Source organism: Zingiber officinale, chromosome 9B (genome assembly GCF_018446385.1).
Source record: "Zingiber officinale cultivar Zhangliang chromosome 9B, Zo_v1.1, whole genome shotgun sequence".
Classification (NCBI taxonomy): domain Eukaryota; kingdom Viridiplantae; phylum Streptophyta; class Magnoliopsida; order Zingiberales; family Zingiberaceae; genus Zingiber; species Zingiber officinale.
Genome location: NC_056003.1, coordinates 89,851,170 through 89,879,014, shown reverse-complemented (window position 1 = coordinate 89,879,014; position 27,845 = coordinate 89,851,170). Strand labels below are relative to the sequence as shown.

The 27,845-nt window shown below is 38.2% G+C and overlaps 1 non-coding gene across 1 annotated transcript; it reads left to right on the top strand.

The window, feature by feature from the left end:
* Window positions 1–22,481: 22,481 nt before the first annotated feature.
* Window positions 22,482–22,587, top strand: LOC122025941. The gene has a single exon (XR_006123944.1). It is a non-coding gene; the product is annotated as a small nucleolar RNA R71 (small nucleolar RNA).
* The last annotated feature ends 5,258 nt before the right edge of the window (window positions 22,588–27,845 follow it).

Below are 27,845 nucleotides of genomic sequence, written 5' to 3'. Positions count from 1 at the left end.
TCTCGCCAGATATCCGGTCAACCCGTCGACTTATCTGGACTTTGTACCAGCTATCCGGTCAGCCCGTTGACCTATCTGGACTTCGTACTGCACACTTAATCATATAGTTAGATCACAACAGAACCTAATTAACTTACTTGTCAATCATCAAAATCTGAGTTAGATCGTTAGTGCAAATTACGCCAACACAAGTGTCTCCTTCATCTGAGACTGCTAATGAAATACAAGATCAATATAAGTCTACAAGAGTACATTGAGAGCCAAACAAATATGATTGGTTGATAACTCAAGATAAGGAAGTGCTACTCATCGAAGATGATGAATCGTTGACTTACGACAAAGTAGTTGCTTCAAATGATTCTGAGAAATGTCTAGAAGCCATGAAATATGAAATGGACTCTATATACATCAATCAAGTTTGGGAGTTAGTTGATGTGCCAGTTGGGGTAAAATTCATAGGGTGCAAATGGATCTTCAAGAAAAAGATTAACATGGATGGGAACATAAATACCTATAAAGCAAGGCTTGTGGCAAAGGGTTTCAATCAATGTCAAGGAATTGACTATGATGAAACATTTTTACTCCTTGCAATGCTTAAGTCCATTAGGATTTTGCTAGCTATAGTAGCTTACAAGGATTACGAGATTTGGCAAATGGATGTTAAAACTGCTTTTCTAAATGGGAGGTTATACGAGGAAGTACATATTGTACAACCTCCCGATTTTATAACATCCAAGAATGCCACTAAATTATATAAGCACAAGAGGTTCATTTATGGACTAAAGCAATAATCTCGAACTTGGAATCTACGATTTGACAAAGCCATTAAAGAATTTTCTTTTGTCAAGAATCCAGAAGAACATTGCTTTTACAAGAAGGTTAGTGGGAGCAAGATTTCGTTCCTAGTGTTATATGTTAATGATATACTTCTTATAGGCAATGACATCCCTAGCCTAGAATCTACCAAGACTTAGCTAGAAGAGTGTTTCTCAATGAAAGATTCTGGGAATGCAACCTATGTATTAGGTATTAGAATATACTAAGATAGACAAAGTAAGTTACTAGGGTTGATTCAAGGTACATACATTGAAAAAATGTTGAATAAATTCGGTATGTAGGACTCTAAGAGAGGATATTTACAATGTCACATGATGTACATCTTTCCAAGGCTATGTGTCCAAAGACACAAGAGGAGAGAAGTAGAATAGACAAGATACCTTATGTTTCGGTTATAGGGTTCATAATGTATGCTACGATATGCATTCAACCAGATGTCTCATATGCTTTAAGCATGACGAGTAGATATCAGTCAAATCCTAGAGCGGGTCCTCAAGTATATTTAAAAAATAAAGAATATGTTCTTAGTTTTTGGAGGAGATGAGGAATTGGTCATTATAGGATATACTGACTCTAGGTTTTAGATATATCGGGATGATCTGAAATCGTAGCAAGATTATGTGTTTTGTTTGAATGTTGCAACTTTTTACTGCAGGAGTTCCAAGCAAGAGATAGTTGCATATTCAACAGTTGAGTTCAAGTACATAGCAACTTTGAAGGCAGAAAAGGAAGCTGTATGGATCAAGAACTTCATAGCGGAGCTTGAAGTGGTTCCTAACATTGTTGATCCAGTTGTGCTATACTGTGTTGGTGCGGGAAGCATCCGACGATCGAACTCAAGTTTTGATAATGGCAAAGGGATTCAAAGTTAAGTTTAATTGTTATCTAATGTGTATGATTGAGTGTTTCAGGAAAGTCCTAGCTGCGGTTAGGCAAGGGTAAAATCCTAGGGAATGGTAACCCTAGGTCATAGGGGGTGGTAACCCTATGCGGAAAGTCTTGGTGGGTCGGAGCTTCGGGCAAAAATCCTAGGGGGTGGTAACCCTAGGTTGAAATCCTGGTGACGCGAACCGGGTAGAAGTCTAAACGGGTCGTGGACCAAACGTCCAGCATGAAGACTGGAAGCATCAGACTGGATGCTGGGCAAAGGTAAAGTCTCCTGAGTGGAGTAGGTGAGGACGCGTTCCTCGGAAGAGGAAACAGTATGTGTCAGTTCGACCTAGGGTTTCCGGGAGAAAATCCGAAGTCAGAACCGGACAATCTGGAGACTGTCAAATTTATTTCTATATATTATCGTTTGTGTTTTAATTCTGTGTTGCAGGAAACTAATATTTTTATGCAGGGTTAGGACTGACCGGGATCGGTCGACCGAACCTTGGGATCGGTCGACCGAACCCCCAAGCCAGCAGAACAGATTTCCAGAGGTTGGACCGGGCTCGACCAGGGGATCGGTCGACCGGACCTAGGGATCGGTCGATAGAACCAAGGTTGGGCGTCGACTGGATTAGGGCGGCTGGACTGAGTCAGAGCAGCTGATCAGTCGACCGAACATGGGATAGAAGTTGACCTGATCAAAGCGGAGCGAGCGGATCGGATGAGGTGGAGGTCATCTGATCGGTCAACCGAACCGAGGATCGGTCGACCGATCCGCTTTGGGTCAAATCTGATCCCGAGGTTAGAGGATCTGGATCAGTCTTGCAGAGGCTATAAAAAGAGGCCTTGGGGTGCAGCCTCATAACAGAACTCGAACAGAAGAACTTGTGATCTTGTACGCTGCTCCGAAAGCTTCAACCAGACTTTGCTACTCCGACAATCGACAACCACTTCGTTCATCTTTGTATTTGTCGGTATAATCTTTTAAAGTTTAATACTTGTACTTATTTTCTTGTAAAAGATTTGCGATATTATATGTAACACCCACGAATTTCTTAAGCTAAGTAGGTGAAGATTTCTTTTAGAATAAAAGAAAATAAGATAGAATATATATATATATATATATATATATATATATATATATATATATATATATATATATATATATATATATAAAGAATTAGTCAAGGATTGAACCTTGAACCTTCTTAAGCTAAGAATTATAGAATTACCACTAGACCATCTTGAGTTATTGTTAAACAGAGGATGGATATTGTAGATAAAGGTAGGACCATGATTAAGAGAAGAAAGCAAGAAAAAGACAAATTGTCTTTTTCTTCTTCTTTTCATTTTCGTGGATAACAAGAGAGAAGGAGAGGAGAGGAAGTAGGGGGATGAATGAAGACATTTCTTCATCATTAAGAGACTAAAAGATGAGTTAAGAAGAGGGGAAAGCAAAGCCTCTTTTTGATTCTTACTTCCACCTAGCATAAAGGGAAAAATCAAGAAGAGACTTCATTTTTTCTTCCCTTCCCTCACCTTGCCGTGACCTAGAGCCCCCTCTTTTCTTTCCCAAAAATCTAACTAAGGTTTTCTCCCTAAGAAAACCAAACTACAAGGAGGAACCCTCAAGATCTACCTCTCACAAGCAAGAAAAACACAAAGGAGCACTAGGAGGAGGAGCTCTCTTCTTTCTTTTCACCAAGGGTACCTTCTCTTAGGAAAAGACCAAGCAAGAGGATGTGAGTATCCCCTCACCTGTGGTACAAGTGGTTCTATGGTTTTCGTTTGAGTTTATATGAAATTTTAACCTAGAGCTCTCCTTTAGAAATTTCGGTTATGATGCTTGTGAAGTTATGGAAGCTTAAAAACCAAAATCCATAAGTTTAAGTTTTCCTCATGATATGTTATGAATATAACCTTGATATTTCATGCTTTTATAAGGCTTAGGGTTAGGTAATACCCTACTTTAGGGTTCAGCCATGAAGAGGTTTAAAAACCTAGGAAAGCTCAAGTTAAAAACTAACATGTCTATGACCTATTCTATGATGTTATATGAATGTTTTCTTGATGTTTGTACTTGTATGTTGCTTAGAACTAGTAGACCCCTACTTTAAGGTTTCGGCCATGAAGGGACTTAATACCTTAAGTGGTTAAACCTCAAATTTAGCTTGCTTATGTTTCTCTTTATGAAGAGATATGAAAAATGACATAAAACACTTGGGATTCATGTTGTTTAGGGTTAGGTTTTACTTGATAAACTTTCGGCAAACATGAAATGTAAGGCTTAAACAAGCCTAAATTCAACCCTAACATGTTTATGTTCCTCCCCATGATATGCTATGAAATTCATAAGGTACTCACATGCTTGTAAATTCTAGAAGAGGTATTAAGTATGAAGTTTTCCACCATATGTTGTTAATGTTCTCTTGTTGTTTATAACTTGTATGTTGCTTAGAACTAGGAGGACCCTATCACAAGGTTTCGGCCATGTAGGGATTTAAATACCTTAGTGAGGCTCAACCTCAAATCTAGCTTGCTTATGTTTTACCTTATGAAAAGATATGAAGATAACATTATGCACTTGAGTTTTCAAGTTGCTTAGGGTTATGTTTTTCACATGTTAAACATTCGGCCACCATGAAATGTAGGGCTTAGGCAAGCCTAAATTCAACCCTAACATGTTTATGTTCCTTTCCATGTATGCTATGAAATTTATCAGTACCCACATGTCTAGAATCCATGCTTTGGTGGCATTCAGCCACTTACATTGGTGAACTTAGTGTTGGTGTGGGAAGCATCAGACGATCGAACCTGAGTTTTGATAATGGCAAAGGATTCAAAGTTAAGGTTTGTGGTGATCTAACGTGTGGAATAAGTGTTTCAGGAAAGTCCTAGCTGCGGTTAGGCAAAGGGAAAATCCTAAGGGGTGGTAACCTTAGGTCCTAGGGGGCGGTAACCCTAGGTGAGGGAAAACCCTAAGGGATGGTAACCTTAGGTCCTAGGGGGCGGTAACCCTAGGTGGAGGAAAACCCTAAGGGGCGGCAACCTTATGTCCTAAGGGGCGGTAACCCTAGGTGGAGGAAAACCCTAAGGGGCGGCAACCTTAGGTACTAGGGGGCGGTAACCCTAGGTGGAGGAAAACCCTAAGGGGCGGCAACCTTAGGTCCTAGGGGGTGGTAACCCTAGGTGGAGAAAAACCCTAGGGGCGGTAACCCTAGGTCCTAGGGGGTGGTAACCCTAGGCAAAAAGTCCAGTCGGTCTGGAGGACCGGACTGGCATCAGGTAATCTCTCCTGAGGAGAGTAGGTGAGGGGAACAGTAGGCGTCGGGTCGACCTAGGGTTTCCGGTTGGAAATCCGAAGTCAGACTCGGACAGTCCGAAGACTGTCAGTTATTACTTACTGTGTTTTATCAGATTCTAACACTGTCTTGCAGGGTATTTTGCTCGGACTAACCTTTGTTTCCAGGTGAGGAACCTGCTGGAAAAAGGTGGTCCGGGCGCCCGGGATGGATCCGGGCGCTCGGAACAAGTCCGGGCGCCCGGGACCAACTTTTATCCCTGCCGCGACTTCGCCACGTGGAGCATCCTAGTTGGTTGGCCACGTCACACTCCAGGCGCCCGGAAGGGATCTAGGCACCCGGAACGTCATATAAAAAGAGGGTCGAGGGTGCAGCCAAAGTACAACGAGTTCTAAGCTTTCTTTTGTGAAGTGCTGCCAACGAGACAACCTTGAAGTGCTACTACTTGACGTCGACAACCCGAAGCTCAGACTCTTCGATCTTTTGTTGTCGGTATTAGTTTACTTATTGCATTAATTGTAATTCAAGTTGTAATCTTTCCGATATATAGTTGTTGCCCACCGAAAGCGGTCAAGGACCGCGGGCCTTCGAGTAGGAGTCGCCATAGGCTCCGAACGAAGTAAAACACCTGCGTCTCTGTGTGTTTGATTTTACTTTCCGCTGCGTTTCTATTATGTGTTTTAAATCATTAAAATAGCCACGAGCGCTATTCACCCCTCCTCTAGCGCTTTCGATCCATCACTTAGGAAGCTTGAACTTTAACCTAATATGCTCATGTGAATGCCTATGATAAATGCATGGAAAAATTTATTTAGAATCACATGCTTACATGCTATATGTAACCTAGTTGGAACCTTGTATGTTTCGGCCAAGGTGGGTTTAAAACCCTAGGAAGCATAGAACTTAAAATCACATATGCTTATGATGTTCCCTATGTTAAATGTTATGGAAATGAATGTGGGTTCATTTGCTTGTATGATTTCATGAAACCTAAGTGAGCCTATGCATGTTTCGGCCACCCTTAGTGGGTTGAGAATTTAGACTAAGTTATGACTCAATTTGTACTTCCCTTGCCATGACACGAATTAGAAGAAGTTAACTTGTGAACCATGCATGATTATGTTTTCTTTTTGTGTCATATTGCTCATTTGAATATGCTTATGAACCATGCATGAGAATGATATCTAAAAAAATGGCTATGTGCCCAAATATGATGGCTATGTGCCCAAAACAAGTATGATGGCTGTGTGCCCAGGTATGCATGGCTATGTGCCCATTTATGCATACCTTATGAATGACATGAATATGATATGTTACGAATGAAAACGATATGCTATGAAGGATATGAACATGATATGCTATGAATAACATGATTATGATATGCTATGAATGGCATGAATATGATATGTTATGAATGACATGAACATGATATGCTATGAATGACATGAACATGATATGCTAAGAATGACACGAATAAGATATGTTATGAACGACATCATTATGTTATTAAATGATAGGGATATGATATGACATGTATTTTATACTTTGAATGGCTTGTACCAAAAGGGTGGGCTCCTCATGCGCCCCTAGGTCGAATTACGGGCCTAGTAAAGGGTGGGCTCCTTACGTGCCCCTAGGTCGAGCTACGGGCCTAGTTTCCTAGTAGGTTCAAGACTAGCTATCTTGGGTTTACTTAGGATGCGCGCATTATGTATGTATGTGGTACTAAGCCAGGGCCCCTTTCATGTTGAGATTATTTTCAAGTACTATATGATATTGTTTTAAGACATCCCACCCATGACATAAATCATGTTTTGAAAGGCATATTGTACATGACATTTCTCATGTTTTAAAGGACATCTTGCATCCATGCTCATGATATGATGATTTACTTATGCTATGATGTACACTTATGTTATGATATGATCTATACCATGATATGATGATTTACTCATGCTATAATGTACACTTATGTTATGATATGATCTATACCATGATACGATGATTTACTCATGCTATGATGTACACTTATGTTATGATATGATCTATACCATGATATGATGATTTTCTTATGTTATGTTAGTGCCTCCATGCTATGATATGAACTATACCATGATATGATGATTTCTTATGTTGTGATGTGATTTATGCTAGGATATGATGTTACATGTATTATGATAAGATTTATGCCATAATATGTTGTCTACCTTACGTTATGTTATTATTGAGATTCAAGCCATGATACGATATGTTTTAATTTCATGATGAGATGAGCATCAATTACTCTAATGTATGATTTGATGATGTTGCATAATTTCGTTGGTTTTTGTGAGTAGGAAAGGATCTCACTAAGCCTTGAGTGCTTACAGATATTTTTCCTTGTAACACAGATAAAGGTAAAGAGTGGAGAAACTAGAGGAGCAGCGGGAAGGGGCAAGAGATGTGTGATGGTGACTTGGCTAAAGAAATAAAATGACCTGCTGAAATGAACTTAGAATAATATGTTATGTTATGTGATGTCTTTTATGATTCCTTATGCATGTGCTAGAAATGGATACTATGACTATTTAAGTTGAACCATGTTATTTCATATTCATATGCTTGGTATGTCTTCCGCTGTATGTATGTATGAATGTTTAAATTTACTAAGTCTAAGGGTAAGAAAGTAACCCCGCCCTCACTAGGCAGGAGTGGTAGTAGTATAAAGGGGCGGGCATTACATTATAGTTGTTGCCCACTGAAAGCGATCAACGATCGCGGGCCTTTGAGTAGGAGCCGTCCTAGGCTCCGAACCAAGTAAATCTTGGAGTCTTCTGTGTGTTTGTTATTTTATCTATTTCCGCTGCTACTTCTCGAGTATTTTACGAATCTAAAACGAGTGAAAGCCATGAGCGCTATTCACTCCCCTCTAGCGCTTCTCGATCCAACAATTGGTATCAGAGCGGGGTCGCTTCGATTTGGTGCAACCACCAGTCAAGCAAATTTTTTGTGGTGTTTTCAAATTTTTAGGAGTCGATCGGAATTAGTATAATTACTATATTCCGATCTAGTTTTTTGTTCGAATTGATTTTTGCTCGAAGTCGGTGCAACACCACTCGAGCTCGTTTTTCTTTTTTAATTCCATGCACACTGCTAATCCAGGATCAAGTCCTGGGATATTCTGTTTTCGCATTCTCTGTGTGCAAGGTTTAAAATGGCCCTCCAAGAAGGTTTTAGCACAGTCCGCTCGCCACTCTTCTCCGGCGAGGATTTTGCTTGTTGGAAGAATCGGATGGAATACCACCTCAAGACGCAAGTCGAGATGTGGATTATCATCCAGACCGGTCTCGAACTTCCACGCGACGGCACCGGAAAACTGGTTTCCTGCATCAACTGGGACACCAGTATCATGAAGAAGGTGGAAGCTGATGCCAAAGCAACTTGCATGCTACAATGCGGTCTGACAAAGGAGGAACTCAACATAGTAGGACTCTTCTCAAGTGCCAAAGAGCTATAGGAAAAGCTAATCGAGCTGCACGAGGGCACCTCCGATGCTAAAGTAAGTAAGCGCGATTTAATTTTAAATAAATTATATAACATCAAAATGCAGGAAGGTGAGATGGCGAGTCAGCTTCACGCGCACATCCAGAACCTCCTAAACGGCCTTCACACAATCGACCAAAGGATAGAAAATCGTGACATAATAAGGTACGCGCTTAGCGCTTTTCTGAGGAACACCTTGTGGGCATCCATGGTTGATGCTTACAAGGTTTCTAAGGACCTTTCTTCAATCAAATTAGACGAACTTTTTTTTGAATTAGAATTGCATGAGCAGACTAATGCACGCCCGGTCAAGAAAGGTATTGCTTTGGTTGCAGGTACCAGTAGAACGCGCGAACCAACGTCGAGGCACAAAACAAAACCCAAGTCCAAAGATGAATCAGATGCAGAGGACAACAATGAAGTTGTTTTCGAACTAATAAAGCTCGTACGAAAGATATGCAAGTTAAAAAAGGCGACTCAAACAAACACGAAGGACAAGTCTGGAGTCACCTGTTATGGTTGTAACCAGAAGGGGCACTACAAGCTAGACTGTCCAAACAAGAAGAAACAAAGAAAGAAAGCATTAAAGGCAACCTGGTCCGAGTCGTCATATGAATCCGAGTCCGATGAAGAAGAACCGACAAACTTCCTCGCGTTGCCAGTACAAGTAAATATTGACGAAACCGAGTCCAAATTCGAGTCCAAAACCAAGAGCGAGTCGAAAACTGAGTCCGAGCGAAGCCACGGATCCGCATCCATTTCCGAAGGATCGAACCCCATTGTAAGTGCCTTACTTGCCGAAACTCAATTAGATGATTTGCAAAAGTTAATTCCTTACTTGCTTAAGAAATTGGCTAAATCCAATGTTCTAGTCAAATCACTCCAAAAGGAGGTAACAACCCTTAAGGAAGTGACAGACTCGAGTTCTTTAACTTAGCCTATTCAAATTTGAAGTTCAACTCAAGTCCAACAACTTGAGGAAGAAAATTCCAATTTGAAAACTCAAATTAAAGAACTCAAGGACACGTTGGAACGGTTCACTATGAGTTCCAAACATTTGGATCTGATTCTTGGAAAATAGCGAGCCGTTTACAACAAGTCCAGACTTGGATTCAAAACCAAATGTAAGTAGAAATCATATCTATCTCTAGTAAATAGAAATAATAGAAACATAATACAAGTATGGGTCCCCAAGTCAAACTTGATTAATCAAGTTGGACTTGGTCACTATTGGGTCCCCAAGGATCAGATCCATTTCCTTGATAGACCATATCGAGGCTATGATCCAGGGGGAGCTAATAGAAATCTATCTCAATAAATAGATAAAATTGATTGATGCTTGTTTATTTATTTACCTTGCAATATACATGCTTAGACTAGGATAGCTTAAGGATCTAGGCGTAATTTACACTTGCTAGTTAAATCTAGGAGTTTCAAAAAGAAAATTAAATATATATTTCTTTGAACGATTCTGTCTAGGAAGGGGTGGATGATCCCATAACTAAGAAAGCCTAGAGCCTTGCCCTGACCTGGGAATCAATCATGGGAAGACATATTTAATTGACTAATTGTAAAACCTAAGTTTAACTCAAATGTAAATTAATCCTTAGAACTAACCTAAATTAAAGATAACCATCTCACAAAATTACTTAAGATTACCTGATTGATAACGTAGAATCGGGTGAGATGGATCTATGTTAAACCTAGTCTAAAAATAATCAAATACATCCATTTAAAATAAATTAATTCAATCAAATTCAAATCAACATAATTCTATAATCATATGTATTAATTATTTAAAACTTCTTTAAAAATTATTTGAAAAATCTTTTTAAAATGATTTGAAAATTCTTTTAAAAATTCTTTAAAAATTATTTGAAAAATATTTTAAAATTTTTTTGAAAATTATTTTAAAAATTCTTTAAAAAATTATTTGAAAATTCTTTTAAAAACTCTTTAAAAAATATTTCAAAAATATTTTAAAAAATTATTTGAAAATTCTTTTAAAAATTATTTAAAAATCATTTTAAAAATTCTTTAAAAATTATTTTAAAATTCTTTAAAAATTCTTTTAAAAATATCATTAAAAAATTATTTGAAAATTCTTTGAAAAATTAAATAAAAAATTATTTGAAAATCCTTTTAAAAATTCTTTAAAAATTATTTGAAAAGTATTTTAAAAAATTATTTGAAAATTCTTTTAAAAATTCTTTAAAAAATTATTTGAAAATCCTTTTAAAAATTATTTGAAAATTCTTTTAAAATTTCTTTAAAAATTATTTGAAAATTCTTTTAAAAAAATCTTTAAAAATCATTTGAAAAATCTTTTAAAACTTAATTTCAAAACTATTTGAAAATCATTTTAAAAATTCTTTAAAAATTCTTTTAAAAATTATTTAAAAAATTCTTTAAAAAATTATTTGAAAATCATTTTTAAAATTCTTTAAAAATTATTTTAAAATTCTTTAAATTCATTTTAAAAATTCTTTAAAAATCATTCTAAAAATTCTTTAAAAATCATTTTAAAAATTATTTAAAAATCATTTTATAAAATAATTTTAAAAATTCTTTAAAAATTATTTTAAAAATTCTTTAAAAATCATTGTAAATATTCTTTAAATATCCTTTTAAAAATTCTTTAAAATTTATTTGAAAAATATTTTAAAATTTTATTTGAAAATTCTTTTAAAAATTCTTTAAAAATTATTTGAAAAATATTTTTAAAAATTATTTGAAAATCCTTTTAAAAATTATTTGTAAAATATTTTAAAAATTATTTTAAAAATACTTTGAAAATTATTTCAAAAACTTATTTTAAAATCCTTTGAAAATTATTTCAAAAACTTATTTTAAAAATCCTTTGAAAATTATTTCAAAGACTTATTTAAAAATTCTTTGAAAAATTAGTTCAAAAACTTATTTAAAAAATTTCACTTAAATCTTTCAAAATGTTTTGATAAATCATTTGAAAAATCTTTTAAAAGCATACTTTGGAAATTATTTTAAAATTTAAAAATTACTTCTCAAACTTAAATTTTAAAATCCTTGAAAAAATTGTGGTTCCAAACTTATGGCAAATTTTCTAACTTAGCTAAACATTTACAAGAACACTTATTTTAAAAGAGCTAAGTGTTTATGTCAATACTCATTTTACTCTCTTATTTATTTTGATATATGGCAAAGGAGTAGAATATAAGAAAATTCAAAGAAATTAAAGTAAATTTAAAATACAAAGAAATTATATTAAGGGGGAGCTTCTATTAAGGGGGGGCTTTAATGTGCTTATGTTTTATTTATGCTTGTGCTCATTTATGCTTATCTTTATTGGATTTTTTACTTAACTTTGAATTTCGGTTGCCATAATCAAAACGGGGGAGATTGTTGGTGCGGGAAGCATCCGACGATAGAACTCAAATTTTGATAATGGCAAAGGGATTCAAAGTTAAGTTTAATTGTTATCTAATGTGTATGATTGAGTGTTTCAGGAAGGTCCTAGTTGCGATTAGGCAAGGAGAAAATCCTAGGGGGTGGTAACCCTAGGTCATAGGGTGTGGTAACCCTAGGTCATAGGGTGTGGTAACCCTATGCCGAAAGTCTTGGCGGGTCGGAGCTTCGGGCAAAAATCCTAGGGGTAGTAAACCTAGGTTGAAATCCTGGTGATGTGAACCGAGTAGAAGTCTGGACGGGTCATGGACCGGACGCCCAGCATGAAGACCGGAACCATCGGACTGGACGCTGAGCAAAGGTAAAGTCTCCTGAGTGGAGTGGGTGAGGATGCGTTCCCTGGAAGAGGGAACAGTAGGCATCGATTCGACCTAGGGTTTTAGGGAGGAAATCCGAAGTCAGAACCGGACAGTCTGGAGACTGTCAAATTTATTTCTATATATTATCGTTTGTGTTCTAACTCTGTGTTGCAGGAAACTAATATTTTTATGCAGGGTTAGGACTGACCGGGATCGGTCGATCGAACCCCCAAGCCAGCAGAACAGATTTCCAGAGGTTGGACCGGGCTCGACCAGGGGATCGATCGACCGAACCTAGGGATCGGTTGACCGAACCAAGGTTGGGCGTCGACTAGATCAGGCCGGCTGGACTGAGTCAGAGCAGCTGATCGGTCGACCGAACATGGGATAGAAGTTGACCAAATCGAAGCGGAGCGAGCGGATCGGATGAGGTGGAGGTCATCTGATCGGTCGACCGAACCGGGGATCGGTCGATCGATCCGCTTCGGGTCAAATCTGATCCCGAGGTTAGAGGATCTGGATCAGTCTTGTAGAGGCTGTAAAAAGAGGCCTTGGGGTGCAACCTCATAACATAACTCGAACAGAAGAACTTATGATCTTGTACGTTGCTCCGAAAGCTTCAACCAAACTCTGCTACTCCGACAATCGACAACCACTTCATTCATCTTTGTATTTGTCGGTATAATCTTTTAAAGTTTAATACTTGTACTTATTTGCTTGTAAAAGATTTGCGATATTATAGTTGTTGCCCACCGAAAACGATCAACGATCGCGGGCCTTGGAGTAGGAGTCGCCCTAGGCTCCAAACCAAGTAAATCTTGGAGTCTTGTATGTGTTTGTTATTTTATCTATTTCCCCTGCTACTTCTCGAGTGTTTTACGAATCTGAAATGAGTGAAAGCCACGAGCGCTATTTGCCCCCCCCCTCTAGCGCTTCTCGATCCAACATACTATGACAATAATATGGCCATAGCGTAGGAAAAGGAACCAAGATCTCACCAACGATTCAAGCATGTATTGAGAAAGTATCACCTCTTCAGAGAGATTGTTCATAGGGGTGATATGTTAGTTAGCAGAGTAGATACCAGCAAGAACATCGCAGATCCACTCACAAAGGTCTTACCTCTACAGAAACATGAGACTCATGTGAGGAGCTTAGGATTGAGAGTGTATAGTGTTTGACAATAGTATAAGTGGGAGATTGTTAATATGTGTACTTATGTACCAAGACCCTCCTTATGTATTTTTTGGATTATTATTTCATAAAGGCAAGTATTTATCATTAATTATTTACTTTTCTATACGTATATGATTAATGATAAAGTTCCATGGATTAATGAGTATATTAATCTTAAAATAATTCTTAATCAAATAGACCAGGGGATGGATATCCAAGTTGTACTTGGGGTGCCTTGAATTTAGAGGTACACTAGACACGACCCGCTTAAGAGGAGACCTCATATTAAGTATCATTGGGCATTCCTCTTATGAACGAGTGTAAATGATCTTTTGACTTGAGACCTTCATTTATTCTATGAATGGAGTTATGTACTTTGATGTCGTTAAAAGTAGTCTTTAATCAGATTATGGTTAATATGGTTGTTGGGTGTATAGCAAAGCATAGAGAGAATAGTATTGAGTCAATAGAGGATTAATCACTTTCTTAGACTAGGAGTTAACATCCCAACCGCTTGATAGAGATATTAGTGACTCAAAATCCATGGTCATAGGAGGAATGATTTACCATTCAAGAGGAGTCTATTATATCTTAAAAATCAAGTAAAATAATTAATTTGATAATGATGCATAATGTACTAAATTAATTGGGATGTAGGCTTAGATGAAGAGATTGAATTACACAGTAATCAATTCATTGTGGTTTATAGTTTATGACTAATATTAATTTTATCACGTTGGATGACTAAAAACGATTGCTAGATGGTTATCTTAGTTTGTATATGGATTTACACTATCTTTGTGTATAAAACTTAGAGGGTCACATGCATAGCACAAAGACATGAAGATTATCTATAATTGATTATTTTAGTGGATACTAAAATTAATCAATTTTACTATTTCTAAATTAGAATTAACTAGATTATTAATTAATTTTGAAATATAGGAAGCTAAAACAGATCAAGATCAAATATGAATTTATTTGATCCAAAGAAGAGAGAATGGAGAATTCAAACAGCCACAAACACGATGATTAATAGAGAATTTGAATAGCTACAATCATGATAATTAATAGAGAATTTAAACAGACACCATCATGATAATTAATGAAGAATTTGAAGAGGCATACCTCTTCATCTTCCTTGGTGGCTATAAGTAGCCATTCATAGAAAATTCTCGATAAGAATGAAATCTCTCTCCACTTCTCCCTAGAAGACTTCTTCTTCACTTTCTTCCACCGAAAGAGTTCGATAGTGCTTCTGAGATTTTGTCGATCCAAGAAGGTAGCACCTAACAGATCATGTATAGTTCATGATCTAGTGCACATGGATACCATTAGAGGAGTCACATGTGAGACTTTCATTTATCTGTGATATCATTCACTCTATCGAGGACTACAAGGTATGATTTATTTTATGTTATTTTATTTGCAACTACACTACAAAAAAATCATTGTTTAGGGACAAATTTTGCAAAAATTTTAAAAACAAATTCATTTGCGATGAAAATAAATTCATTGCAAATCAGTCATCCCTAAATTTGGCGATGAAAAATTGAAAATTTATTGTAAATTTTGCGACAAAAAAATGAAAATTCGTTGCAAAATTTTCAACTAATATCCTATTACATTGCAAAATTCGTCGTTGATTTTGTGACAAAAAAAAATCATCGTAAACATTCCTACAACCAAAAATCAAATTTTTGCAATGAAAATAAAAATTTATTGTAGATTTAAAATGAAAATCAAAATTCATCGCAATTTGCAACGAATCTTGTAAATCTGCGATGACTTCAAATTTGTTGCAAATTTGTGAAAATTTTTTATTCTTGTTGAAAATCTGTAATGAATTCAGAATTTTGTTGCAAATCTAACAAAAATTTTCAATTCATCACAAATCTACATGAATCTAATTTCGTTGCAGATCTGTAATGAAAATCTTAATGCATTGCAAATCTGCAACGAATTTGAATTTGCTGCAGATCTATGACGAATTCAAATTAGTTGCAGATCTATGACGAATTCAGAATTTACGATAAAATAGTATATTTTCAATGAATTTTAATTTTTCTTGCAAAACTTTGATAAAATAGTATATTACGATAGATTTACAATGAACCCTTTTTTGTCGCAGAAGTAAAAAAAATTACCAACAATTTTTCTTTTTTTATATTTTTCATATATACAAATTACATTGAATACAACAAAACTAAAATCTAAATTTCCACACAAATACAACAAAAATTAATACAAAGACAACAATAACATAAACCAGAATATTCATCGTCAACAATATATCCAAACATGTTCCTTATCTCAAAATACAACTAACAAATAATATGTTTCTGTTCACTCTCCGCAAGTGTACGGAAATGTCGCAAGTAATATAAAAGTTTATCGTATCCACAGGGACTGGAATAAGCACTAGAAATGTCTCAATGCGAATTAGCTAAACAACTATCCAATCGTTTCAAAAGCAAAGTAAAGGTAAACAAATCTAATATTAAAGATCAACAAACAAGAGTTTAGTGTTTTGGGTTATGATAAAGGGAGATTCTAGGAGTTTCAGTTTCTTTGTAAGATTTCTTGAATGTAAATGGTTCACCAATTCTTATCCCTCAATTGCCAAACATGTAGAAAGTTGCCGGTTTCCTCTTGCAATAGACAACCGGCTAAGGACTGAGAAATGTATCTAAATAGGATTAATTAGACATGAACCTACGTTGTCCTTACACAGAAGCGCACCTATTACTATGCCTTCCTCGGATATCAACGTAAAAGCCCACGACTTATCAATCTATCAAGATACAAGAAGCTAATCATAAAATCCATCCTACTCTCTTGAATATTCCTATTTCCTCTTCAAGATTATCTCTCAAACGTCCTTACACGGGCTTGCACCTGTCACGTGGATCCCTCGGATGATCGAGTGAGAGTTTATCTTTACAAAGTCCACAAGAAATCCAAACAATCAATCAAGAATGAGAATTAAGCACAAATCACCATTAATCATTCAAGATCTAATTGATACAAGCAAGATAATGTCATTGGAACAAGAAAATGGCAAATCCATAAGAGATTACATCAATCCATCATACAAATACTCCCTTAATCCTAGAATACAAGATCTACTCCATGAATCGAGGAAGGAAACCCGAAAGAATAGAAATTACAAGCATTCCTTGAATCCCCTATCCAAGAAAACAGGAAGAGGGGGAAAAAGAAAACTTAACTATGAAGAAGCCTTGTCTTCGGATCCAATCCTCGCTCCGGAGCCGGAATCGTCGAGATCTCCCTTAGAATCGCCCAGAAATCCTCCCAAGAATGGGAGGAAACCACCAAATCTTGCTTTCTCCCAAAGGGGGAGAGATCCCCTTTCAATTCATGAAGAAATAGAGGAGATTGGGCGCCACACGGCCCGTGACACGTGTGAGATTCACACGCCATGTCCCCCTCTCTGCCAAAGCTACTGCAGTGTGACTTCACACGGCCGAACCCTTCGCTCTCGAAATGCTACACGTGTGGTGCACTGACCACACTGCTTGGTCTCGAAACCTCACACGGCCATGTAGATCCACACGCCATGTAAGGCTTCTGCTCTCTTGACACGACCGTGTGAGGTTCACACGGCCATGTCATCTTCCTCTTCTGTTGGTGCCAAACCCCACACGGCCCGAGCTCCATCCCAGTGCAGGGCCATGTGAGGTACACGGCCTGGTGCTTTCTCCCTTTGTTTCCTCCAAGGCTTGCCCAAAGATGTAAATTCTTCACCAAATCGACTCCTGCGTACAGTAAATGCACAAAAAGCAGATCTCCGAACCAAAAGAGTAAATATGCTAAAAGGAAAGCTGGAAGTATAAAAATGCATAGATCAAGCATGCTCAAAGTATGTAAATGTGTGTAAAAACATGCATAAAAGAGTATATAATCTACGCACATCACACCCCCAGATTTAAACCTTTGCTTGTCCTCAAGCAAAATGCTGCAGTCTAAATTCATATGTTCTATAACACATTCATAAAACCCAGTGCGCTTTCCTAACTCTATCAAAAAGTTTCATTAACAAGCATGATCATAGAAACAAGTATAGTATGGTTCAAGCATAAGAATCTTGTGCACAGTGTAAAAGTAACTCAACACCCTTCAAGTTTCAATCCATGTCCTAGTCAAGTCGTCATCAAATTTGAATTCCTAGTGTTCCCAGTGAAAGACAAGTAACCAGTGATAGGCACTTACTCACCATTCACTTGGTTCATATTTCTCAACTAACCCAAGGTCTCAAAGGTGTGCTCAATCTCAAGGGAAGCTAAGCAGTCATTTCCCCAGTAACCTAATTCGGTCTCAAAGGGGTGACTTGCTAGATTCACTCATGACAACTATTTTTTATATCCCTTATTATTCTTATATATATATATATATATATATTTTATAAGTGTTTGCATTGTGCAAAACTTATTCACAAATGTACTTTTAGCACACATGTTGGGATATTTTGATTTTTCCAAATGAGCTTTAATGATTTGAGCCTCATCCAGTAACCAAAATGAAAGTTGAGAAATCACCATGGAAACCAAGTACTAAGCAAACCAGATGAATCATGACTATTTCAATGACATCAACTATTCAAGCATCAAGCACAAGTGTAGTGAAGATAAAATCCTTAAGGTTGAACCAAAACTAAAACTCATCACCATAAGATTCTTAGCTTGTTTCATGCTACCCAAGATAGAGAAAAGAACTACACAAAGTTTACTACTAGCATCATTCGAACATCATGAATCAAGCCAATAATCGTGCTAACATTTCACTTGAATCCAAGAAAGCATATAAGTGAAGATTTGATGTTCTCAAAATTTTCTTGCCATGATTATTTCAAAAACAAACAAAATAAAGAAACAAGCAATGCATGATAAGAACCAACATGAAAAACTAACAAAAACTAAAAACTGAAAACCAAACTAAACAATACATGACACCCCCCCAGACTTAAACTTTTCATCGTCCCGATGAAATCAGTATGGTGGAGGAGGTGGAGGTGGACGAGGGAAAGGAGGTCTACGACGTGGTTGACCAATAGGAAAACTAGGAAAACCTGGAATCTCACCCAAGGATCTATGATACTCATATAAAGCATCAACTTGTTGGCTAGTAAGCGTCATACTCTGCATAAAATCTCTCATCCTAGCCCGATCAGTATCATAATCCTGCACAAACTCGGCCACTTGACCTTGAAAATTCCTCGTAAACTGAAAATGATTTTGTACCTCCCTAAACTGATCATCAGATAAAGAGAAGCGCCCCTCCAACATTTTTCGTTGGGAATCTTGCTTCTCATGAAGTGATTCTAGAGACGTACGAAAATCTGAAAAATCGAACCTAGAAGATCCCGTGCCATATGCAAAAGAATGCCTAGCAGGCTCCATGAAACTAGAAGGCTGCGTATGTCCAGATGACGAGGGCTCATGATGTGGCTCAGTGTCTCCAGGTATAAAAGGGTTATCCTCAAAATCTAACTCGGAAATTACCCAATTAGCCCGGTTACGAATAGTAGTTCGTTCAGGAAAAGGAAGAGGTAAAGGAGAACCACTCCTCCTAGGAAACGCGAAACCATTCTCATCCCGAACGATCATTTTCATAGCAAGACATGTATCAATGTCAATCATGTCATTACCATGAATTATTTCCAACCCATCAACATCAAGATTTAAATTACAAGCTATTCGGGTAATCAAACCACCAAAAACAATTGATCCCGATGATGCCCTAGCCGATCTCAATAAGGTTTGAACAAAATGAAAACCAGAGTCAAATTCAACCTTATAAAGCATAGACCATAAAGCATAAAGCTCTATTTTCTTAACCACCCCATCACTCTCTCCCCTACCAAAAATAGTTTTACTCATGACTCTATGTAGGTACCTAAAGATGGGGTTTTGCATATGGGAGGCCTTAGCTCTTGAAGGCTCATAAGGTTGATCTAACCCAGTTATCGCATTCCAAAAATGATTCCAATTAAACCTTGGATCAAACCTACGAGGGCTACCGGTGGTTATTCCAAAACAAGAATTAAAGTCACTAAATGCCCATAGAAATTCTTGATTCATTAATCTAAAAGAGATTTTTCCAAAATAGTCATCTTCATTTGTAAAATGGGCATCCAATGAACTTAAAAATTCCAAAACAAGACGAGGATATGTAGGCAAATGTGTGTACATAATATCACTCCAATCCAAAAACCCAATCATCAAATCTACATCTTCCCTAATTCCAAGCATATCAAGAACAGTTGGGTCCATATATCTAGTACACACAATCTTTCTATTGACAAGAATTGCAAATCTAGTTACTTGATCATCATTTCTAAACACAATATTGAATTCATTGTCATTACCTTCGTTGCGTGAAGTTCTTTTGCCTTTGCCCTTCACTGGTTGTTTTCCTTTGTCCCTTGATGGCTCCTTCTCCTTGTCTCCATTGGATCCAACACCTCCTTTGCGAAGTCTCTTCAAAATATTGGACATCTTAATGAGTTTAGATAGGGGAAGAATTATCTAGAGTTGTGGAACTCAAAGAACAAAACTTCAAAGAACAAAGGATCTTAGGTTAAGAGAACAAAAAGTCCAAGTCTTAGAGAGGAGGAGAATCGGATCTAAGAGATCTTTAGAGATCAGAGAGGAGTTTTTAAGAGAATGGGAGAGAAAGATATGTTTTGGAGAGTTGGGGGTGTGCGGAACACGGCCAAGATCTGGCCGTGCTAGGTAAGAAGAAGACTTTAATAGTTCTCCCACACGGGCCGTGTAGATCTACACGGCCTCCCCATCTTTCCTCTCGGGATTCTTTACACGGGCCGTGTAAATCCACACGGCCCCCCCTCTTCCTTCTCTGGATTCCAGACACGGGCCGTGTCTGAGACACGGCCTAAACCTCTTCTTTCACGGGTTTCTTCGCACGGCCGTGTCTGGGACACGGTCTCTTCATCTTTCCTCTCGGGATTCTTTACACGGCCGTGTCTGGATGACACGGCCCAAGCACTTCCCTTCTCTGCAACCTTTGCCTGGCCGTGTATAGCACACGGCCTGACTCTGTTTTGCACCTAACCTGAAAACAAAATCAAAAGAATTCATCAAACTAAAAGAAATTTAGATGCAGATCAAAACTCACTAAAAAAAAAACCCTTGGGTTGCCTCCCAAGAAGCGCTTGTTTAAGGTTTTTAGCTCGACCAAACTTTATCATTCGCTTCTTTTCCTCGCCCTTGGAGGACAGACATACTTTTCGTTTTTGGTAGGAGATCTTCTCCCAACATCCTCCACCACATTGTCCCCTTCATTTGGTAGCCTTCCATGAGGATGGAAATTCCATTCCTCAAGTTTATAAATGCTTGTCCTGCTACAAGCATTTAAAAGAGACGAGACATGGTTAGAAATATTAGATAAATCCTATTCCAACTTTTCCTTACCAATTACCAAAGAAAGCTTATGGTTTTTGACATCAATTATAGCCCCAGCTGTAGCAAGGAAAGGTCTTCCTAATATGATAGGAATCCTAGGGTCCTCTTCCATGTCCAACACGACAAAATCTGTGGGAATAACATTCCCATCCACCTCTACTGGCACATCTTCTATAATACCCAAAGGGTACCTGCAGGAATGATCAGCAAGTTGAAGTGCCATAGTAGTAAGTTTAATATTTTTGAGACCTAATTTATTACAAATTGAATAAGGAATGAGGCTAACACTCGCCCCCAAATCACAAAAAGCTTTTTCAAAAAATTCTTTCCCTATGTTGCAAGGAATATAAAAGCTCCCTGGGTCCTTCAGTTTTGGAGAAGTGTTATTCTCAAAAATAGCACTACATTCCTCACTAAGCGCAATGGTCTCGACCTCTCCTCTTCTTCTCTTATTTGACATGAGATCCTTCAGGAATTTGGCAAATCTAGGCATTTGTAGAATAGCATCAATAAGAGGTACCTCTACACAAATTTCCTTAACTTTTTCTAGAAACTTGCCAAATTCTTCATCCTTCTTGAGCATTGTAAGTCTCTGAGGAAAAGGGACAGCTTTGCTCTGATGGTTCAGTGGAAGAGTCTCTTCAACCTCAATGGTACTCTCCTCATTAGCTTGAATCTGATTTGGTATAGGAGGAGAGAGCTCTTCTTCTTTTTGTTTCTCTTTTGAAGCAGTCACTTGGGAGTCTCCCAAGGTCCGTCCGCTCCTAAGCTCAATCCTATTGCAATGCTCCATAGGATTCACATCGGGTTTTCCTGGAAGCTGTCCTGGTGCTCTGGATGATGAGGAAGCTAGTTGGGCAATTTGACTATCCTGGATCTTTTGATGCTTTTCAGAATTATCCATTCTCTGAATGAGCTTTGCTAAATCTTGCTTCATTTCATTCTGACTTGAGATAATTTCTTCAAGCATCTTTTCAACATTTGTCTTTGGTAAGCCTTGAGAAGATAGATTTTGAAAATTTTGTTGCGCAGCTTGAAAATTTGGTCTTGCCCCCATAGATGGTCCTTGATCTTGATTGTTTCTGTAAGAAAAATTTGGATGACTTTTCCATCCAGGGTTATAAGTATTTGAGTATGGGTTGTTCTGCCTTTGATTGTAACTCATGATTGCATCGCATTGTTCAAGTTGATTGATTTGTGCAGTGATAGCTCCCAATGGACATGAGTCATTTGAATGCTCTGAACTCCCACATACTTCACAAGATGTACTAATAACATTGACCATATTAGCACTAGTCCCCATATTCTCAAATTTCTTTGTAAGAGCATCCAATTTTGCAGACAAAAGAGTGACTGCATCTACATCAAACTTCCCTGATGCTTTAATTGTTGGGTTTACAGAGGAATAGCCACCACTTCTTTCGTTTGCCCATTGATGATGATTTTGTGCTACACTTTCAATGATTTCTTCGGCTTCATCTAAGCTTTTATTCATAAGTGCCCCTCCAGCAGCTGAATCAAGGGACACTTTGGTATGATAATTGATACCATTATAAAAAGTGTGCAACACTAACCATCTTTCCAACCCATGATGTGGGCATTGTCTGAGCATACTATTATATCTATCCCATGCTTCAAAAAGAGATTCTGAGTCAGTTTGCTTGAAGCTTGCAATTAAATTCCTCATATGAGCTGTTTTGCTTGGTGGGTAGAACTTATCAAGAAACTGTTGCTCGCACTGCTCCCAAGTGGTGATGCTATTAGGGGCCAAAGAATTCAGCCATTGCTTTGCCCTATCTCTTAGAGAAAACCCAAATAACAGTAATCTAACTGCATCTGAAGGAACTCCATTCATTTTCATGGTCCCACATATTTCATAAAAGACCTCTAAATGTTGATTGGGGTCTTCATGCGGTCCTCCACCAAATTGGTTCTGCTACACCATAGATATGATTGCGGGTTTGATCTCAAAGTTATTAGCCTCCACTGAAGGTCTTGAAATACTAGATCGGAAACCTCTTGCATAGGGTGCTGCATAGTCCTTGAGTGGTCTATTTGCCATGTTCAAATATTCCTGTTCTTCAATTTGCCTTTGCAGAATTCTTCTTTTATGGAAAGTTCTGTCAATCTCAGGGTCAAAAGGAAAGAATTCCCCTGCAAAGCTAGATCTTCGCATACACAAGAACAAGATAACAATTGACAGTTCAACAAAAAAGAAAAATAAAAGAATCAAAAATGCAGAATTGAATTTGTACACAAAGAATTAGCAAGAAGTGAAAGTTATACAAGAAAGTAAAAACAGAAATCTAATGATTAGTTACAACTATGCAATCTGAAAGGAAAACAAATGTTATGTTTAGTCTAACTCAATTGATAATTCCTAATGTTATAGCGCAGTCCCCGGCAACGGCGCCAAAAACTTGTTCGCTCTCCGCAAGTGTACGGAAATGTCGCAAGTAATATAAAAGATTATCGTATCCACAGGGACTGGAATAAGCACTAGAAATGTCTCAATGCGAATTAGCTAAACAACTATCCAATCGTTTCAAAAGCAAAGTAAAGGTAAACAAATCTAATATTAAAGATCAACAAACAAGAGTTTAGTGTTTTGGGTTATGATAAAGGGAGATTCTAGGAGTTTCGGTTTCTTTGTAAGATTTCTTGAATGTAAATGGTTCACCAATTCTTATCCCTCAATTGCCAAACATGTAGAAAGTTGTCGGTTCCCTCTTACAATAGACAACCGGCTAAGGACTGAGAAATGTATCTAGATAGGATTAATTAGACATGAACCTACGTTGTCCTTACACAGAAGCGCACCTATTACTATGCCTTCCTCGGATATCAACGTAAAAGCCCACGACTTATCAATCTATCAAGATACAAGAAGCTAATCATAAAATCCATCCTACTCTCTTGAATATTCCTATTTCCTCTTCAAGATTATCTCTCAAACGTCCTTACACGGGCTTGCACCTGTCACGTGGATCCCTCGGATGATCGAGTGAGAGTTTATCTTTACAAAGTCCACAAGAAATCCAAACAATCAATCAAGAATGAGAATTAAGCACAAATCACCATTAATCATTCAAGATCTAATTGATACAAGCAAGATAATGTCATTGGAACAAGAAAATGGCAAATCCATAAGAGGTTACATCAATCCATCATACAAATACTCCCTTAATCCTAGAATACAAGATCTACTCCATGAATCGAAGAAGGAAACCCGAAGAAATAGAAATTACAAGCATTCCTTGAATCCCCAATCCAAGAAAACAAGAAGAGGGGGAAAAAGAAAACTTATCTACGAAGAGGCCTTGTCTTCGGATCCAATCCTTGCTCCGGAGTCAAAATCGTCGAGATCTCCCTTAGAATCGCCCAGAAATCCTCCCAAGAATGGGAGGAAACCACCAAATCTTGCTTTCTCCCAAAGGGGGAGAGATCCCCTTTCAAATCATGAAGGGGGGTTTAAATAGAGGAGAGATTCGGGCGCCACACGGCCCCGTGACACGGCCGTGTGAGATTCACACGGCCATGTCCAGTTCCCTCTCTGCCAAAGCTACACGGCCGTGTGACTTCACACGGCCAGAACCCTTCTGCTCTCTGGAAATGCTACACGGCCGTGTGGTGCACACAGCCACAGCCTGCTTGGTCTCTGGAAACCTCACACGGCCGTGTAGATCCACACGGCCATGTAAGGCTTCTGCTCTGGTTGGCTTCAAATCTTGACACGGCCGTGTGAGGTTCACACGGCCATGTCATCTTCCTCTTCTGTTGGTGCCAAACCCCACACGGCCCGAGCTCCATCCCAGTGCAGGGCCGTGTGAGGTACACGGCCTGGTGCTTTCTCCCTTTGTTTCCTCCAAGGCTTGCCCAAAGATGTAAATTCTTCACCAAATTGACTCCTGCGTACAGTAAATGCACAAAAAGCAGATCTCCAAACCAAAAGAGTAAATATGCTAAAAGGAAAGCTGGAAGTATAAAAATGCATAGATCAAGCATGCTCAAAGTATGTAAATGTGCGTAAAAACATGCATAAAAGAGTATATAATCTACGCACATCAGTTTCATAAACCAAGTTTCAATACAACTTACGACTAACAACTAACCAAATTACAATACAACTAACTAAGTTAGAATAGTCAATAATACAATAACAAAAATAAACACAATCAAGTTACAACAAACATAATTCCAACAATCTCATACCATAATGTCTCAAAACGAGGAAAAGATAAAATAGAAGATAATCTGTTATTCGAGAGATCCTTCTCATTCCAATCTTCTTCTACTACCTGCATCAGAAAATAAATAAATAAAAAGTATCATTTTTAACAAAAAATAAATATGCAAAGACTTATTTTTACATTGATTTCCAATCTTAGCCTCACCAACCCTGTTTGAAACAAAAATAACAATACTAATTAAAAATATAAAAATAAAGGATTTATAAACTCAATAAAATTTTAAAAATTAAAAATACTAATTACAAACATTCATGCAATATCGTCGTTGGCGACGGCGACTGATATGGGTTAGGTGTCGTGGGTCCCCGATAAGGAAAGGCAGGGAGAGGATCAAACAAAGAAGATAGGTTAATATTGGCTGGAATATACCTCAAAGGAGGTAGGACAATATCGGTCGGGATATACCTCCAAAGAAGGTAGGTTTGTATCGACCGAAATATACTTCCCAGGAGGAAGATGCACATCAATTGGCATATACCTCAAAGGAGGTAGGCCGATATCGGCTGGGATATACCTCCAAAGAAGGTAGGCCAATATCGGCTGGGATATACCTCCAAAGAAGGTAGGTTTGTATCGACCGAAATATACTTCCCAGGAGAAAGATCCATATCAATTGGCATATACCTCAAAGGATGTAGGTTAATATCGGTCGGGATATACCTCCAAAGAAGGTAGGTTTGTATCGACCGAAATATACTTCCCAGGAGGAAAATGCACATCAATTGGCATATACCTCAAAGTAGGTAGTCCAATATCGGCCGGGATATACCTCCAAAGAAGGTATGCCAATATCGGCCGGGATATACCTCCAAAGAAGGTAGGTTTTTATCGACCGAAATATACTTCCCAGGAGGAAGATGCACATCAATTGGCATATACCTCAAAGGAGGTAAGCCAATATCGGCCGAGATATACCTACAAAGAAGGTAGGCCAATATCGGCCGGGATATACCTCCAAAGAAGGTAGGTTCGCATTGACCGAAATATACTTCCCAGGAGGAAGATCCATATCAATTGGCAAATACCTCAAAGGAGGTAGGTTAATATCGGCCGGGATATATCTCCAAAGAAGGTAGGTTTGTATCGACCGAAATATACTTCCCAGGAGGAAGATGCACATCAATTGGCATATACCTCAAAGGAGGTAGGCCAATATCGGCCAGGATATAGCTCCAAAGAAGGTAGGCCAATATCGGCCGGGATATACCTCCAAAGAAGGTAGGTTTGTATCGACCGAAATATACTTCCCAAGAGGAAGATGCACATCAATTGGCATATACCTCAAAGGAGGTAGGCCAATATCGATCGGGATATACCTCCAAAGAAGGTAGGCCAATATTGGCCGGGATATACCTCTAAAGAAGGTAGGTTCGCATTGACCGAAATATACTTCCCGGGTGGAAAGCCGAGACCGGCCGATTGACCAATACTTGGGAAAGATACTTGATAAAATATAGCCTAGGGCTAGTTAGGATCAGTAACACAGAAGGTTGCCTCATTAAGTAAACCTAATCATGACTAACTTCGATCGATATAAGAAATATTGGTACATTGAGTTATCTGCAGCAGGAGGGGTGAAACGATAATTAATGAAGATATCTGCAATATGTAACTATATGTCAGGAGTTAAATATTTTGGCGGGAAATGTGTTTTTAGATTGTTTTGCAGGTGCTAAACGACAAAGAAGGTACATCTAGGATACAAGAAAGATTCCTTAAAAAGTCATTCACCACAAGTACACAGCTTACGTCATCTCATAACAAACTCTAACAAACCACGGTCCACTTCATGACTACGGAGGTTATATGAAGTGGTATAAAAGGGGGAATCCTCTCCGTTGGCAAGGTAAGTTCACAACACCAGACACATTCGTAACCCTAATTTTTCAACTACTGTTCATCTTCTTCCTCCTTCTTCTTCCACACCAAGTGAGATCACTGACTTGAGCGTCGGAGGGCCTAGCCAGGGATTCCCACCCCGGTCTTAGGTCACTGACGATAGTGTTGATTGGTCTTTGGTGCATAGGAAGTCTCGGATGCTCCGGATTTGGGTGTCTCTTCAATTGGGTTTCCTTCTCATTACCAGGTCTTCGTGCCAGGAGGGCATTTGGTGACCTTACTCTCCCTGATCCGCTTTGGGTTTCTCGGATCAGTATTCTACGGGTATTATTCTTCACCGGCTGTAGGTTTTTTCTCCCGGATCTCCGTCTTGTCCAACTTCTCAAACAGGATCAAATTTGACGCCGTCTGTGGGAAATTCACCTGGATCTGAGACTACAGGATGGAAGGGGCCGAAAAATCAAACCTATTCACTATCAGTCATGAGGATTTGGATTTCCTCATTAATTCTCACGTACAGAAAGCCTTACAACAACAACAACAACAACTTCAAGCCCACACTGGAGCCACTCTACCAACAACTCATAATCCAGCAGTTTCAACTACTGAGCATCGAAAAGGAAAAGAACCGGAAGAGGAGGAACATGCGTATTTTCCTCCAGCTGTTGTCTCTCCGACAATGCGTCCACGAGCCTTCCTTTGCACTCCCATGGAGCAAGGGGGTAGGAGGCTCGTGTTCCAAGAATCCTCTGGTGAAGCACCAGATAGAGAAAAGCGTAAGATCAAGATGATAACTAGCGATAACTCACCAGAGAAAGTCATCTCCCCATTCTCTCAAAGTGTACTGGATGATCCGCT